Source organism: Protopterus annectens, chromosome 2.part0 (assembly GCF_019279795.1).
Source record: "Protopterus annectens isolate FY-2018-M chromosome 2.part0, PAN1.0, whole genome shotgun sequence".
Classification (NCBI taxonomy): domain Eukaryota; kingdom Metazoa; phylum Chordata; order Ceratodontiformes; family Protopteridae; genus Protopterus; species Protopterus annectens.
Window position 1 is genome coordinate 544,450,189 of NC_056728.1, and position 16,114 is coordinate 544,466,302.

Genomic DNA, 16,114 nt, shown 5'->3' on the forward strand with positions numbered 1-16,114 from the left:
CCATCCCTGTCCTTATAATGTCTACCTCAGCATGACTCTTCTCCCCATCCCTGAGCTCATAATGTTGCTACCTAAGTATGACTGCCCTCCTCATCCCTGCAGTCATGATGTGTCTACCTCAGTATGACTCCCCTCCCCATCCCTGACCTCATAATGTGTCTACCTCAGTACGACTCCCCTTCCCATCCCTGACCTCATAATGTGTCTACCTCAGTACGACTCCCCTCCCCATCCCTGACCTCATAATGTGTCTACCTCAGTATGACTCCCCTCCCCATCCCTGACCTCATAATGTGTCTACCTCAGTATGACTCCCCTCCCCATCCCTGACCTCATAATCTGTCTACCTCAGTACAACTCCCCTCCCCATCTTTGGCCTCATAATGTGTCTACCTCAGTACAACTTGGCCTGTTAGGACTCTTCTTGGAGGCATTCAGGCTATACATTACAAAATATCTTCAGTCCCAGGCCCTACATAGAGGTGAAGATGCAGTTACACTACATAGGCCCATTTGCTTTAAATGGCAACTCTGTAGCTTAGAAATTGTGTACTGGTGTTCAGAGCCAGTATACGTTGTTTAAATATTGCAGAGTGATGAACCTAATTTCTGTTTTTAAACTGGGCATAGGGCACCAAGTTTCCTGATTAATCTATGTGGTTGTTTGCAAATTACTACAGCCCATGTTTTTATTTTAGGGTTTGAAGTTACTGTTTAGGGCAGCATATTTTATTAAGTGCAACTTCTTTTTGAATACTTTGATAATACAGCTACACATATATAATGTGGCTATTTTCAGTGCACAGAAGTATTGTTGTTACAGAATAATAATATTATATTTGACTCCTTTTATAAACCCATGATTCCCTAAACATTCTCAGAAGAATGAAAATGTTATGTATGTACACAACTTTCTCTTACCTGCAAACACATTCATATGTACATTATTTATCCCTTGTTGACTGGATCAGTCCCATTAGGCTACAGGCCTCTTTTCTGGGGCAAAGGGCAATGGAAAACTTCCCCTACTATTTTCGATAGGTGACATGGGATCTTTTATAATCCACTGGGGCTATCTTCAAGTCAAGCACATGAGACCCAGGTTTAACATCTGATCTGAAGGATGACCCACTTGGGAGTGTAGCACTCTCCTCATGCTGCACTGCATCGTCAACAATCCATCTACCTGGCTGTAGGAATTGAACCCACAGCCTCTTGCGTAAAAGCTGAGTGTGTTACCACTGACACACACACACACACACACACACACACACACACACACACACACACACACACACACACACACACACACACACACACACACACACACACACACACACACACACACAAAGTACATGCAGTAGATATACAAGTCACAAGCATAAGCACATAAGCACACATGCAAATAATTGCAATTCTGTTACTATGGCATATCTAGTGACCTATGATAGTTGTAATGACAACTTTGACTGAATGATATTTAGTTGCCATGACAGTAAGAATTAAAGGCATACTTTGAATAAAACCTCTGGGCACTTAAGTGATATCTGTATTTTTGCTATAACAATGTTTTTATGGTTAATATTCTACTGACTTTTATCAGCCGGTGTACATTTTATAAATAATGTACAGAGGATTGTGCTTGGGTCTCTGATCATAATCATTTTATTATGTGTCTGCGACACACATCTCGAGATTCAGATTTAGAATGAAGTTTGCGAAGTGAATATTAGTATGTATGTCAAGAACACTTAAGGTCATGATCAGTGAGACACAATCATAATTCTTCACAGTGTATGGAGCTTTATCTGCACTATATTCTACCAGTTACAAAATATAAAGTTTAGGAGCACAAAGGGTTTTAGTGTCTTTGAAAGAAAGGAAAGCACTTAGTGAGTGCTGGCAAACAGACATTACTGCATGTAGAAATAAAGTGCTAATGAATAGATTGAAATTCTGTAAGCTACTTTGTTCAGGCACACTATTTATAAACGTGGGCAGGTGAAATTCTAAAAGCTTTAAAACACTGTTTTACCTTCTATCACTATTCTTTGCTGGATGGCACTGTTCATTCTTTGCCTCTAGTGCAAGACCTGGGCTGAAAAGTACTTAGGATGCCCTTAAGAAGCTTTTGTTTCTTTTTGTTTGTTTGTGTCAAAAGTTTTTTTTAGTGGGAATAATATTCTTATTTTTGGCTAATGAATGTGTTTTATGTTTTGCAGTATTTGTCTGCTCATTAACATGATTTTGATAATCTGCAGTTATTTAGTATCACTGAACAGTGCTGCTTCAGTACAAAATCATATGTAAATGAGGCTTGCTAACAAACCAATTTATACAGGGACATCTTCAGGTGAAGTCAGATAAACAATAGTAGCAGGAATTAAGAGGGTGGGGATGATGAAAGGGTTAAATGGGAATGAGGGATGAATGGGAGAAAATGAGGTAAGGATAGGGAGGGGCTTAAGGCATTTAGGCAAGTGTAACTGGAGAAGGAATCACATTTTTGGTATGAACTTGCTAAGGCAAGGTCATGTCCAAGGCGACCTGTAGGTATGCCAGGCATGCAGGTAGGCCTCGGGTTACTGGTGGATGGTGGGCTGGTTAATAGTAGCTGATTGTATGGTTTGTATAATTAATATATATATATATATATATATATATATATATATATATATATATATATATATATATATATATATATATATATATATATATATATATATATATATATATATTTTTTTTCCCCTCCCTCATTGCAGATTTACCTTAGTTTGGATATGGGAGCAGGACTACGGAGATCGTGTTGGTGGTGGCATTCATGTCATTGATTTTGCTTTTCCGGCTTGTTTGTGCCTTCTTAGAATGGGGTACTTTCAGACTTTGAGAGCTGGCAGGACCTTCACAGTATCGTTGGTATGGGGGGTACCAGTTAGTGGAGATTCCTTAATCTACACTAGAATAAATTAAATAAATAATATTAATAAATAAATAAAGAAATACATGGATGCAGGAATATATATATATATATATATATATATATATATATATATATATATATATATATATATATATATATATATATATATATATATATAGTATAAAACAGAGGGGTAGGTAGGGGTTATTGCGTGTGGTCGGCCACGTGTTTTTTTTTTTTATGTTGAGTGGCGGTTTGGAGGCTTGGGGTGAATTGGTTTTGTTTGCAGGGTTTGGTACTTGTGTAGGTTGAGCAGTGGTCAAGGCAGGCACTCCTTTGAACCTGTTAGTGGCTTTTCCCAGGTTCCGAGTGAGGTGAAGTAATGGCTACGACTGCGCATGCGCATTGCGGTGCTAATTGTCAGAGTGGGGCCGTATCTCGTAATTGTACACTTTTTTCACAGAAGGGGAAGAGAGTTAAAGGAGTATGGCTCTCGGCTGTACAGAGTTTTGCAGTATATCCAGATTTGTGCCTCATATTGTTGTGTGTTTAAGTGGCAAATCATGTCAGATCAAAATTTGAAAATGAGGACATACATTTGAGTTTTGGGCTTCCTACCTTTGGTAAATTCATGATAAGGCAAGACCTGTTATTCTGTTTACTTTTCAAGTGTCACGAGTTCCGCCAGCTTTTTGTCTGGGTGGGGACAAGGTCTGAGCAGTGTCCCTGCCTTGGGTTTTTGTTTTCCCTAGTTTGTGGCTTTAGTGGATTTCTGGCACTCATAGGTTGAGAGGTTGCCTGGTCGTTATCAAATTGTAGTTTCTGGAAACCATCAGTGAGTTGAGGTTAGCACTTTATTCTTTGTGTGGTGGATCGTGGTTTGGGTCTGGTGCATTCCCAGTTTGGAACTCATGTGAGTGTCATTTGGTTGCCATCCATTCTTAGCTTCTTAGTAAAAAAAAAACATTGTCGGCATAGCTCTTCATTGCTTCACATTTCCAACTATAACTTTGTTCTGCTGCTCATAAAACTGGTGTTTTTTCCAGATTTTCTAGTGAATCATTAGGATGATCTAAGGAGTGAAGTTGCCAGGTGGTGACATGCATTTAAGTTTCATGCTTCACATCTTTTGGAGGTTAGCACAGGGCCCTGTTTTCCCTAGCAACTTTTTAAGTTTATAGAGCAATAAATAATGAATATCCAAAACCACACCTCAGGGTAAGGTATCACCTAACAAAAGACTGAAGCAAATCCAAAATAAAAAAAGGTGAATACTCCACGACAATCGAAGTAAGCCAGGAGGATTCTCAACTCATATGACTATAAATCCACAAATGTATATGAAAAGAACTTCTTTATTGAAAAAAGTAAGTGCTTTCGCTTCCCTCTGGATGCTTCATCGGACTTAAAATAAAAAACAACATTCAAAATCACTTAAATACCACACTACTTACATAGTAAACCAATGAAACATCTCATATCAGACACCTGATAAAATAAGGCTATATCCTTAAAGGTATATAGCTTGTATGCAGTTGGAAACACACAGTCATAGAGACCTTCAGATATGTCACTCTCGAATGAATAACAATTATTATAAAAAATGAAAATAAAAATAATAGATCTAAAACTAAAACGTGCATATGAATATATATAAAACATACATATAAATAAAAACATATGCATTCAAGAGTGTGTACATTAAAACTCCATGATACCTGTACCATCAAGATATCATAAATAATTTAATGTCTCAGAGGTTTATCTAAAAGAAATGGCTTCAGTGTAAACCTATCCTTCAAGCCATGCCCTTTATCTGCAGATAGCCTAATCATCCATCTAGCTTCCCCCTTTTCAGTATAGTTACTAATGTTCCCTAATCTTTCTGTGGCATATATAAATTCTAAAACCATGAACCCAAAAGTATGTGTCGTGTCATTTTGAAAAACATGATTAGCTAGAGCGCTGCATTCATTCTCTCTGTTGATGGCATATAAATGTTCCCTGATCTGTTCTCTTAGTGTCCTATTCGTTTTACCAACATAGAAACATTTACATTTATTATAGAAAGCCAGATAAACCACATTTCTTGATTTGCAATCAGCATAATGGTCAATCTCTTACTTGATACCTTTATATAGAGCAATAGTTGAAATCTGTCCCTATTTGCAGTGGTTGTAGCAAAAAGAATCAATAACCGTCCAGTAGATTTTATTATATATTGTGCTCAAGTAAAACAGATGGCAAAATAGGATGCTAGAAAAGGGAACTAGACAGGTGGTGGAAGTCTGACAAAGTCACCGCAGGATTCTTAGCTGCACTGAAAACACAACAGGGCTTACAGGTTAAGTTGCTAACCTGCTTTTGCCTGTGAGGTGTCAAATCCATTTGCTTACTATGTCTTATACTACATTTTCTTGACCAGTCCTTTTTACAATAAATTACTGGACAGAAAGTTTTTATTTCCATGAAGTACTGGACAAAGTTACCACAAGTTTAATGAAATAATATGGTTAATTTTCCATGAATATCAGTAAGGTATTTCTGATATGGACTGTCAGCCCATTGGCAGGCATGGACCTGTGCTACAATGGCCATCACTTGCACATATCACAAAGCCCGCAATAAAAAAAAAAAAAAACATAATGCCTTGCAATTGAGGAGAATGCGGTAATATTTTGTCCTACAAGAGGGAGATGTTTTGGGCAAGTAATAATAGTGTCTTGGATGTGGCAAGGGAATGTGGATTTGTTGAGGGCATTCAGAAGGTGGCCAAGTTGTCTTCAAATGTGTTTTATGTATTTCAGATGATTTACATTTCTCTTTTCTTGCAGATGGTGGTGTTATGCTGGGTGTTTCAGTTGCTGGAGTACTACGCAGTGGGGTCACAGATGGTGTCAGTGCAGAGTTCGTATCAGCCGGTAGGCTGAAGGAAGTGGTCTCATTAGGTAATGGATGTTGCTGCAAGGGGGGTTGTTGACTGCTGGAGCTGCACAGAGTGAGGACACAGGTACTGAAACAGTTTTACCTACTCATTACGATGTGAAAGAGCTGGTCTGGTAGTGAGTACTGCAGGGATTAGTAAGGAAGAGATACATCAGGGGCTCAGTGTTTAGGATTAACTATGAAGAGGTTAGGGCCATTCACAGATGGAATAGAGTCATACCCAAGGGCAGCGAGAGTTTTTTTTTTTTTCGTCATAACAAATTAGGTTCGTTTGGATGCATTTAAGGTGGAGCTGGGATTACATCAAGGATCAGCTCTGAGCCCTTTCTTATTTGCAATGGTGATGGACAGGTTGACAGACGTGATCAGACAGGAGTCCCCGTGGACTATGATGTTTGCAGATGACATTGTGATCTGTAGTGAGAGTATGGAACAGGTGGAGGAGACCCTGGAGAGGTGGAGATATGCCCTAGAGCAAAGAGGAATGAAGGTTAGCAGGACAAAGACAGAATATATGTGTGTGAATGAAAGGGAGGATAGAGGAATGGTGAAGATACAGGGAGTAGAGGTGGCGAAGGTGGGTGAGTTTCAATACATGGGACTAACAGTTCAGAGTAATGGTGAGTGTGGAAGAGAGGTGAAGAAGAGAGTATAGGTAGGATGGAGTGGGTGGAGAAGAGTGTCAGGAGTGATTTGTGACAGACAAGTACCAGTAAGAGTGAAAGGGAAGGTCTACAAGAGGGCAGTGAGAATATCTATGTTATATGGGTTGGAGACAGTGGCATTGACAAAAAGGCAGGAGTCAGAGCTGGACGTGGCAGAGTTAAAGATATTAAGATTTGCACTGGGTGTGACGAGGGTAGACATGATTAGGAATAAGTATATTAGAGGGTCAGCCCAGGTTGGAAGTTTTGAAAACAAAGCAAGAGAGGCATGATTACTTTGGTTTGGACTTGGGCTGAGAAGGGATGCAGAGTATATTGGGAAAAAGATGCTAAGGATGAAGCTGCCAGGTAACAGGAAAAGAGGAAGGCCTAAGATAAGGTTTATGGATGTTGTGAGAGAGGACATAGTGGTGGTTGGTGTGACAGAGCATGATGCAGATGACAGGAAGAAATGTAAACCAATAATCTGCTGTGGCGACCCCTAACAGGAGCAGCCAAAGAAGAAGAAGAAGAAGAAGATGACTGATTAATTGATGGAGATGGGGTTTGGCTGATACTGGGAAGAGGGATTTGGAGTGCAGAATAAAAATATATGTTAAGTCATTGATGTGGATGGGGTCAGTCTGATAGCATTAGGAATTGTAAACAGTAAGTATGGTTTGAGGCTTTATTGACTTACAGCCTACATGTGAAGGGACTGCTGGGTAAGTTTTCTTAGGTGTTAGGTTTTATGTAGTGCATAGCGGTTTGGCTGCAGTAGGCTATGGCCTTGGCTTTGTCAATACTGTGTAAGTTCACACACTGGTTTGAAGTGTGTAGGTAGGTATTCAGTGGTACAGGTGACAGACAGGGAAGGCATGTTGGTTAATTGAGTTTACGGCATCCTGAATTGTGTAGGCTAATTTGTTACATGGATAATAGATGGGGTTTTCTTAAGGATTTCTTGTTCAATCAAGGAGTGTGGGGAAAATATGTAGGACTATTCATCTTTTGCAAAGGGAGGTAGTGTTTGCGGAGTTATGCTGGAGTACTTTGTTCGACAGTCTTTTCTTTTTTAAGCAGACATATGCCTTGAACTGATCGGAGGTTGTATTTTATGTGCGTCTTTTAAGAGTAAGTTGGGTTTGAGGGGCATTGCAGGTTTGCAAGGGTTGGGAATAGGTAGGAATTAGGTGTTCCAGTGTCTAGGCTAAAGCCATAAGGAATAAGCAGAGCATGGTTTGGGGTCTGTTAACAGATGTTAAAGGTTTGTTTTGTTATTGGATGTGAAGTTGACACAATGAAAGGAATGCATTAAAGGGGAAATCCAAAGGTAAGCAGGTGATTAAGGATGTTGAGTTTTTGGTAGATGCATTGCATTATCCATAGTGATTTGCATTAGTTTGTAAATGTGACAGGAGGGTTGGGCCATAATTTTAGGGGGGATTGGTTTGTTGCTTGTCTGTCAGAAGGTTAGGGCGACTAGACAAGGGATGTGGGACTTTGAAGTTTGTTTCAATTTAGCAGGCATCATAGTTTCACAGAAGAAGTCAGGAGGATGGCATCCATTTTTGCTAGCTTGATATGACAACATTTTTTTGGGGGGGGGGGGTTAGAAGGATTAGATGCCCATGGCTGGATCATGGGGCAGGTTTTATCAGTAAACTTATAGTGGGGAGGGGTGTTAGCTTTGTCATGTTGTGTTCCAGTCACCAGGGTAGGAGATTGGTGGGACAGATTGTTGAGTAAGTTGGTTCAGGATTGAGAGCAAGGTAAGGTTTTTCAGTTGGTGAATGAAGATTTAGCTGCAATTACTGCAGTTTCATGGGTGACAGTGTTAGGTTAATTTGCTAAATTCTGGACAGTGGCTCATATGATGGAAGTATAGATGTGATACTGTAAAGATTGGCTGACATTGCCCATTGTCAAAGTAATTTGGTTGTTGGGGTTGTTATATCGGGGGTAATTTGGCCTACAGTTTGTGCGGTTACTGCTTCATGGATGTATTGATGTCATTAACAGGGTGGTTTTGGTTGCCAACTGTTTTCATCCCTTATAATGGATAGGGATTATGATGGTGGGGTTACTAGGCAATTGATCTTTTAGGAAAGAAATCCCATGTTCATCACTACTATATCAACTGGGTGGATAAAGAGGCTGCAGTTAGGCATGATGGTATGTCATGGACCTTGTTTTGTTTTTGGTGACATTTGGCATTTTAGGGTTCTGGTGGTACATGGTGCTTGTGTGGTTTCCTCTAGCTTGGATTTAGTGTTTTGTGGTGCATTTGGCAGATGATTACCAGGGAATCAGCCTGGTCAGGTTTTTATATTTTTTTCTGGCAGATGGATAGGGAGGTTGATGAAGGTTTCCATTATTTGACAACTGAGGCATGTGATGTTCGGTTGGGGGATATAATTTGGTGGGGTTGGGTGGGTGGCTGGTTGGATGGAAGGAAGGATGATTGAGGGGATGTTGAATATTTGGAGTTTTCATATTAAGCTGGTGTAGGAGGTTCAGCTGGAGTTGTTGGGGATTAGCGTTCATTTTAATCGTTTAATATGGAAGTGGTATGGCTGGTGGTGGTCAGGCTGCTAAAATGCCATGATGGTCATTTAAATGTCTTATTGCTTATAATAGATAATTGGTGTAACAGCAGGATTGCTATTAAATTGAATTTTGGAAACAGATCTCATTTGGTTATTATATTCATTGGGTGGTAAAATGGGACTGCAATTTGGCATCATGGTATGCATTTGCCCCGGCGTAGTTTCAAGTGACAGTGGGTTAGTGTTTGGTTGTCCACTTGGCTAGTAATAACCTTGAAATCATTACAAGGCTTCTGTTGGTAGTTAGGTAAGTGAGTCTTTAGCTCATACACAGTGGTTATGCTGGGTTATGAGGTTATGGTTTGTTACTTTAGCACTGGAGAGAGATCAGTGGTTTGTTTTCAACTGTTTAGGCAACTGGCTACTTTCGCTATTTATGTGATAGGTATTTTGGGAAGTGATGATATGGATCCAGTTTGGTTAGAGAGCATGGGGTACACCAAATGATGATTGGCTTAATGCCTTTTAATGGTAGTTAGGTTGCTGGAAAGTTGGTCGGAGAGAGAGGAACAGCCTGGTTAGGCTGTTGGGTGGAGAAGAGCGGCAGGCTTGCCCTCTTTTGTTCCCCCTCAGGTGTTGGATGTTCAATTCGATGAGTTTGGAAAGAAAGTGAGCAGTTGGTCACTGCTTGATAAGTAAAATAGGCAAGCGGAGGTAAGGACGCTGCTTACTGGGTCAGGGTGAGCAGGGTCACACTGTCCTAGTTATCATTACATGGATGTTATGCTCAATTATACCATGCGTCGGTTGTAATTAATAAATCTTGGTTAGCAAAATCACGTTTATGGAAGTTTAATAAAGGTCATCAAATGTCATTGGGTGCTATGTGTTTATTGAAGTGGACAGGTACAATACAGCTAAATGGAAACATTGCTACGCTGACTCAGGTATGGCCCTTAATATCGATGCCCCATGAAAATCTCTATTTAGTAAAATCTGGTCTCAATACAGAGACAAAAGAGCAAGGATGACATATGCTGATAATATCAAGCACGGTTTGTCTCCTTGGTACTGGGAGATAACCTGGGTTTGAATAAGAACCTGGGTAATGGCTAGCAAGACAAGGAGGGAGAGGATCAGTTAGGCCTTGCTTGCTCAATTGTCCATACGTAGGATGGACAGGGGCATATATGAGATATACACCCCATCACTGACTGCAGTGGAGACCAAAGATCTGGTAGTAGGGTTTTGCTTACTGTGATAGACAACTGTGGGGCTATGTCATTTGCCTGAGTGAATGATATCCTCACATCATACACATAACACTCCCACCTTCTAGGGAGTACAGAGCCATGTGCATTGGAAATAAGGGCATATAGGAAAAATCTCTGAGCAAAGATTGGCACAGACTCACCAGGATGTGCCAATCCTTTCTCTGCTTCTCTGCAATGAAAACTGCTGTTCACTAGCCATGGAGAGAGATGGCTTGTAGCTGCAGCCTCAGGCAATAAGCTAGACAGTAATGGTGTTTCAAGAAGGCCACCAGATAATGAGAAGTCTGTCCACGGCCACATCACCTATTATCAGACAGCATGAAACAATATAGGTGTTGTGTTCTTTGATGTGTATTCTGGGCTGAAAATGTGCATGTGTGTGTGTGTGTGTGTGGGGGGGGGGGTAGTGAGCACATGTTTGCTGAGGAATATCGTTGCATGATTAGTATGATATTAAAAAAAAAACCTCTATCTTGTCTTAACTGCTTCTTTTAATCACAGTCAGGAATGTTTTTTAGATACTCTATGACAGGATATCCTGATGTCTGAAGAACAAAGTGAGCATGTAATGTGAGCATGTAATCCTACAAAGGAGCACTAGTAAAAAACAAAAAGCACTTACTCATTGTGTGTAAAGTCTCTAAAATTTGGTTTGCTGCTCATGTTTAATTCAAAGACAAATACTTGCTATCATGTATATTTGAATGTGCAGTCATCCCAAGCCAACTGCCAAAACTTATGTATTCATATTGTAAATAGCATAACATAATGCAATATGTACGTAAGCACATATACTAGCCATAGCAAAACATATTTTTCTTACATGTTTTTCAAGGAATAGTGCATTTTAGAGAACAAACAAGTTCAGTGGCTTGCTGAAAATTGTATCTACAAAATAAAGGGTTAAATATGAAACTGACAACTTCTAGAATAGTCTGCTTAAAAACCAAAACAGGTACAATCTCACCTTTTCAATTATTTCAGTTATTCATGTTGTTTAAACACTTCATAAAGTTGCAGATTTCCTTGTTTTCAGTCATAGCTGTATATGAGTTATAAAACAGGTATTTGTTTATTTATTTTGCTGGCCAGGTTAGTCCCACTAGGCATGATGCTTTTGTTTTTAGGGGAAGCTTGATGTGGTATGTTCATACAGATGGAAGAAACTTCACCACGGCATGAGTGGATTGAGTGAAGCATTATTTAATATTTTATATTTTAACTTTATGGATATTTTTTATGAATAAATGTTATGTTTGATTGTTATGATTGTTTTAATGGTATTTTGACAATTACTTAAGAAAGGCCTGCCCGTACTATTTACCTAAGTGCTACGAGATCTTTAACACCCACCAAAACTCCCACCAACTTAGGCACATAAGAACTAAAGCAATCAGCTGCAGTGTTAATGCGACACTTCTGTAAAATAGCCTGAAGCTCCATTGCAGTATAAAATTGTCAAAATCCTTTGAAATTCACCCTTTCTCATTTCCAGTGAAAACTGTTTCCTGGCAAATGTGCTTAGTAATTCAGCTGAACAGCTTTGTTAAGATGTTTATCCTTCGGAGACACTTCATAGCTCCGAGCATTCAGAAAAGTAGAAATGGATTTAGACTATATAAGGTGCATAGGATGAGGTTTCTCAGCCATACCCAGTATAGAGGCTGATCTACATAATCCTTTTATCCAGTACTAGCATGAAAGAAAGACACAGAGGCAAAGAAAACAGAAAAGCAGTACAGGCGGGGGCAGAGGCATAGAGAGAGTAGGGGCATAGCGAAAACTGTTCTTGTCAAATTTGACAGCTTTATTAAATATGAAAGTCTCAGGATTCTGCTCTTTTGTTACCTTGCAGTTCAGTTTAAGAATGCAGAGTCACAGAAATAAAGCTTGCCGTTCTATTACTGCTAGCCATCAAATGGTTCTGAAATTAGTTTTCCTATATAAATGGCTATGTTATATAATTTGGCTAGAACAATGTGTCAAAAAAATTGCCTATGCTTGTAATATAACTTTATAATGAACAAAGTATGCACATAATGAAGATATGTTTATCCTCTCTTCCTAACAAAAGAATGCAGTTTTTTTTCACTGCATACTGGCTTAGCATTTTTGCTAACCACATCTAACCAGAGAAGCTAAACTGAAATAACAAGGAAATGTACTGATTAAAAGTTTAAGAGTCTAAGGAAGATCTCTTAAGTGGATAGTGCAGCCTCAATCCTACACACATTTAAAATCAAATATTTTACCCTCATTAGCTGTGCTAAATTTACTGTGCTGTAATCTAAATCTAAATCCTATAACATCGAATTTTCTTCAGTTGTTTCGTTATACATTGGCATTACTTTGAATACTAGTAAACAGTTTTCTAACAGAGAGAATCATTTAGTCATCACTGATGAGCTCTGCTTAAGTGTTAATATGTTTAGTTGTGTGTACTTATGTTTTAAAACCATAGCACTCAGATACAAGTCTTTGGTGTTCTGGAGACAAAATATAGCAGCATATTACATCAGAATAATGTGACAGTATAATGTTGTAGTGCATAGCGTGTCATGGTTATGCTCCAAAAATGGTTAAATTACATGCTGGTTCAGCTGTACTGTATACAGAGACAAGCAAACACATGCTACATGCTGTCAACATAAAGTCTGTCACTAAAGTAGACAGCACTGACCAGTAAACAACAGCAGGACATGAAATGGGTTTGTTTCGACAGCCATTTCTGCCTGCTGTCTGCTATATTGCAGGAACAATTTTGATTCAACCAGCTTCCCTTATAAAGGGAATATATAAAGACGTCAACCACTTCCCCTTCTTTACTGCAGAAGACATATATATATATATATATATATATATATATATATATATATATATATATATACATTTTTTTCAATTTTTGAGTGAGATATAACTCCATGCACTACAAAGAATGATGACTGGATCTCCAATCAAAATGTATTATTATTTGTTTCAGACATAGATGCCAATATTCTCCACTTGAGCTTTACTCTCAAGGTGTATTTCTTGACATTCATGTCTCAAGCACATAATAAGCTTTTTCTTATCAGAGACCCTGTCATAATCCTCTATGTTGTTAACAACTAGCCTTGCACATATTGCGGTATGCATTTGAGAATCTGGAATCTGGTATATGCATAGGTTTTCTAGGAATTATAGGGACTTTCAAAGTCATCTACAGATGTCCATATTTATAATATGCATACTATATTAGCCAACAAAATAATTTCTAGAGCAACTGCATCTTATGCATTTTGGTAAATATATGTAAATAAATGGGATATGGAAGTCAGAACAATATTAACACTGTAAAGAGGAAAAAAGGAAATAGAGATGTGTAATTAAACAAGTTAGATTAGTTGTTGAGATACTCTGGTGCCGTTATTTGGTTTTATATTTACCTCCTCACCAAGCACAGTTTCATGCTGTTAAATTAAATTTGTTTTACTAGGTATCTGAGGAAAACATCATTGTCTATTAGCAAAAACTCTTTCCCTTTTATTTTTGGGCCTTAGAAAAATGTTGTCTATTTGGATTTCAAGGATACGATTTCATTATACTACCCTAATGATATCTATCTTAGCTACCTACAGAAGCTTCAGCTTCCTTCTATGGTACTAAGACATTTATGTAATATATCTGATGTGGACCTTTCATTCTAGTTTGTCTTATTTTGCATTTCATTTCATTCATTTTCTCAACCACTTCAAAGGTTCCTTGCCATTTTGCTAGAATTTATTTTTATCAGGGGAAAACTATCCCTTTGTCCTCTGCTTTAAATTTGCATTTGTATATCCTCTGTTGCATTTCTTGTGCCATTTGCATATAGTCCTTAACTATTCACATAACATTTTTATAGATTAGCTTGTAAGTCTTTGAAGTGGGCTACTACACTTGTAAATGGGACACAAATGGACAACGGGAAGAAAGAACTGATAAATGAAAAAAGTATTCCCGTAACAGACTCAATGAAGGCTGTCCCAAAAATGTCACCAAAGTGCCAGTTCAACAAATCAGACTCTTCAGTCCAAAGATATATTTCCACAAGATTTAATGAACGAAAAACATAGAGCATAGGTTAAGCGCTTTCATTTCCAAAAAACGGAAACTTCTTCAGAACAACGCAACATCCTGTAACACACATATATATATCGTCAATTAAATTAGTTAATTGGTTTATCATATCCAATTAATATAAAATGTTAAAACAAAAGTATTTTAAAAGCAAAGCAATGTAGTTATTCTTGTAAAAGTATTATTCACATTTTAAACTCTTCCAGTACTTTACACAATACTCCCTGTACTTTTAACATTTTATATTAATTGGATATGATAAACCAATTAACTAATTTAATTGACGATATATATATGTGTGTTACAGGATGTTGCGTTGTTCTGAAGAAGTTTCCGTTTTTTGGAAATGAAAGCGCTTAACCTATGCTCTATGTTTTTCGTTCATTAAATCTTGTGGAAATATATCTTTGGACTGAAGAGTCTGATTTGTTGAACTGGCACTTTTAAATGGGACTTTATCTTTTTTTCCAAGTAACTCCTTTGATGTCCAAAAAGCAACAGGGAAATTTCCCATATAATAATCCAAATCCTGTTAGAAAATGGGCAAACTGTGCTTCAGCACCCTGATTGGAAAATGAATATTCCCCAACAGGGTATTGATGTACAAGAATACCTGCTGAAAAACGAGTCCACCACTTCATGTCAGCATATCAGGCTGGCGTGGAGCTTGGACTGCTAAAAAACTAATAGTCACCATTACTTTTACACTTTCTAAGCAGAGCTTTTGCTGTTTAGTGAGTGTAAAAACAAATAAAAAGAAGTGTGTGTGTGTGTGTGTGTGTGTGTGTGTGTGTGTGTGTGTGTGTGTGTGTGTGTGTGTGTGTGTGTGTGTATATGCATGTGCTTATTTTTGTGTGTGTGTGTGTGTGTGTGTGTGTGTGTGTGTGTGTGTGTGTGTGTGTGTGTGTGTGTGTGTGTGAATGTGTGTATGAAAGCAGAAGTGACTGTGTGTGTGAGAGACTGAGAGACTGACAGTGGTCTTTTTTGAGTGAATGCATGTATGAAAGCAGAGGAGACTGTGTGTGAGAGAGACATTGAGAGAGACTGAGAGTGACCTTCTGTGAGTGAGTGAATGTATGAAAACAGAAGTGACTGTGTGTGTGAAAGACATTGAGAGAATGAAAGCGATCTTGTTTGAGTGACTGTGTGTATGAAAGCAGAGAAGACTCTGTGTGTGTGTGTGTGTGTGTGTGTGTGTGTGTGTGTGTGTGTGTGTGTGTGTGTGAGAGAGAGATTGAGAGAGACTGAGAGTGACCTTGTGTGAGTGAAAGCATGTATGAAAGCAGAAGTGACTGTGTGTTTGAGAGAGATTGAAAGACTGAGAGTATGGGCTCTCTGTAAAATTGTTGTGTTTTACTTGTTTATTTTTTTAAGTACTATATTATTTTTTATATATTTTTGATGTAAAATCCTTTCTCCAACACTATTAAAATATACTACAGAAAGTTTTAAATATTTGTCTGAGCAACTATTTTACATCAAAAATATATATAAAAACATATATAGTACTTAAACAAATAAGTAAAACACAACAATTTTACAGAGAGCCCATGGAATAATGCCCTCCAGGGTGTGGGTTAATTTGTAATTAATGCCCTTGCAGGGGTGCCTGCAGTGTTGGGCCTCATAACACCCCTGGGTGGAGGTTAATTATACAGTAACCACACCTTGTTGGGCATTATT